The following is a 3128-nucleotide window of genomic DNA, read 5'->3' on the forward strand; positions in this document are numbered from 1 at the left end:
TGGTGCCCCGCCTAATGGCACACACTAACTTCCCCTACAGCCCCGTCATACGATTCTCAGCCGTCATCGCCCAGCGATGTCCAGCTGTAGTTCAGGCAGTGGATTCCTCTTTATGGTGAACGAGGTTCAAATCCCAGTCCGAGCATCCTAGTTCCAGTTTTGCATAGATTTCTTATGTTCTTAACGGACAGAAACCTTCAGAAGTAAAGGGAACCTTTGTCATTCTGCAGAGGAATTTTATAGGACTGTTACTTTTCACCACATGCATGGGATGTTCCGGAGGGGTGGGAGGGGGGGGGGGGAATATGACAGGAAAGACCGTTCGAAGCAACTAAGTTCACAATTTTATGAAATAATATATACTGCAGCAGTCACTTGTGACTAATATTTTATTAGGACGAAGTGTTTCGGCAGCATGGTGTCATCATCAGGTTCATTTTCAGTTACTTTACGCAGCAGCTCGACATATGTATGTAATCCTTTGGACTTGAAGCGTAATAAATGTCTTTCAAGTACATGATAAATTTTACATACGTTTTCAAGTCCTGTCTTCCATGCAGTATCGTCGTTTCTGTTGCTGTTTATTTGTTATTAATTATACACTACTGACCATTAAAATTTCTACACCAAGAAGAAATACAGTTGATAAACGGGTATTCATTGGACAAATATATTATACTACAACTGACATGTGATTACATTTTCACGCAGTTTGGATGCATAGATTGTGAGAAATCAGTACCCAGAACAACCACCTCTGGCCGTAATAATGGCCTTGATACGCCTGGGCATTGAGTCAAACAGAGCTCGGACGGCGTGTACAGGTACAGCAGCCCATGCACCTTCAATACGATACCACAGTTCATCAAGAGCAGTGACTGGCGTATTGTGACGAGCCAGTTGCTCGGCCACCATTGACCAATTGGTGAGAGATCTGGAGAATGTGCTGGCGAGGGCAGCAGTCGAACATTTTCTGTATCCAGAAAGGCCCATACAGGACCTGCAACATGCGGTCGTGCATTATCCTGCTGACATGTAGGGTTTCGCAGGGATCGAATGGAGGGTAGAGCGACGGGTCGTAACACATCTTAAATGTAACGTCCACTGTTCAAAGTGCCGTCAATGCGAACAAGAGGTGACCGAGACGTGTAACCAATGGCACCCCATACCATCACGCCGGATGATACGCCAGTAGGGCGATGACGAATACACGCTTCCAATGGGCGTTCACCGCGTGGTCGCCAAACACGGATGCGAGCATCATGATGATGTAAACAGAATCTAGATTCATCCGAAAAAAGGACGTTGTGCCATTCGTGCGCCCACGTTCGTCGTTGAGTACACCATCGCAGGCGCTCCTGTCTGTGATGCAGCGTCAAGGGTAACCGCAGCCGTGGTCTCCGAGCTGATAGTCCATGCTGCTGCAAACGTCGTCGAACTGTTCGTGCAGATGGTTGTTTCTTGCAAACGTCCCCATCTGTTGACTCAGGGATCGAAACGTGGCTGCACGATCCGTTACAGCCTTGCGGATAAGATGCCTGTCATCTCGACTGCTAGTGACACGAGACTGTAGAGGATCCAGGACGGCGTTCCGTATTACCCTCCTGAACCCACCGATTCCATATTCTGCTAACAGTGATTGGATATCGACCAATGCGAGCAGCAATGTCGCGATACGATAAACCGCAATCACGATAGGCTTCAATCCGACCTTTATCAAAGTCGGAAACGTGATGATACGCAGTTCTCCTCCTTACACGAGGTACCACAACAACTTTTCACTAGGCAACGCCGGTCAACTGCTGTTTGCGTATGAGAAATCGGTTGGAAACTTTCTTCATGTCGGCACGTTGTAGGTGGCGCCACCGGCGCCAACCTTGTGTGAATGCTGTGAAAAGCTAATCATTTCCATATCACAGCATCTTCTTCCTGTCGGTTAAATTTTGCGTCTGTAGCACGTCATCTTCGTGGTGAAGCAATTTTAATGGCCAGTAGTGTATGTTACGTTGTTGTATGTTCTGGCTTTTAGTTTAGTAGTGGTCAGTAATAAATACCAGTCTGCAACTGACAGTTAGTGATTGCAGTTGTGACAGATGATCAGCGATTATGTTATTTCTGTTTCCGCCTATTTGTTTACTGACTTTTCTTCCGTTGTTATTCTATTGTAATCATTTGTGTGTTATGTTCTGACATGTCGTAAATAATGGTCAGAAATAACTGTAATTTCCAGTTGAAATTTTGTGATAGTAATTATGTCAGATGACCATTAGTAATGAAATGCCAGAACGTAACACGCAACTGATTAGCACTGGAATAACAACGGAAGAATCATCAATAAACAAATAGACAGAAACAGAAATAACGAAATCTCCCATCATCTTTCACAACTGCAGTCACTAACTGTCAGTTACAGTCTGAGATTTATTTCTGACCACTACTAAACTAAAAGCCAGAATATACAACAAAACTGATTATTGTTGCTACATTAACGTAAAATATAATCAACAACAAATAAACATCAACGGAGACAACGATACTGCATGGTAGTCAGGACTTGAAGACGTATGTAAAATCATATTGTCAATAAGTAACTCACGCTAACGGCCTTACAGTAGTGGAAGCACCGGTTCCCGTCAGATCACCGAAGTTAAGCGTTGTCGGACTGGGCTAGCACTTGGATGGGTGACCATCCGGTATGCCGAGCGCTGTTGGCAAACGCGATGCACTCGGTCCTTGTGTGTCGAACTGAGGAGCTACTTGCTTCAGAAGTAGCGGCTCCAGTCCCGTAAACTGACATACGGCCGGAAGGACGGTGTGCTGACCACATTCCCCTCCATATCCGCATCCGGTGGCGCCTGTGGCTGAGGATGACACGGCGGCCGGTCGGTACCGTTGGGCCTTCCAAGGCCTGTTCGGGTGGAGTTTTTTTTTAAAAAAATAAGTAACTCACATGTAACACAACAAATGTACCAAAATGTTCTATTATATTATAAAATATAATATATAATATATATTATATAATATATGATATATATTATAAAATGTTCTGTTATAAAATGTTCTATTACAGATAAACTGATGATGGCTGTGCAGCTGTAATAAGCCTATAGTTCAAACAAAAAAGCAAC

General features: G+C 44.3%; 1 pseudogene; it reads left to right on the forward strand.

Moving 5' to 3' along the window:
- The first annotated feature begins 2596 nt into the window (after positions 1–2596).
- On the forward strand, positions 2597–2714 carry LOC126199931 (5S ribosomal RNA; annotated as a pseudogene).
- The last annotated feature ends 414 nt before the right edge of the window (positions 2715–3128 follow it).

The sequence above is a fragment of the Schistocerca nitens genome, chromosome 8 (genome assembly GCF_023898315.1).
Source record: "Schistocerca nitens isolate TAMUIC-IGC-003100 chromosome 8, iqSchNite1.1, whole genome shotgun sequence".
NCBI classification, from domain to species: domain Eukaryota; kingdom Metazoa; phylum Arthropoda; class Insecta; order Orthoptera; family Acrididae; genus Schistocerca; species Schistocerca nitens.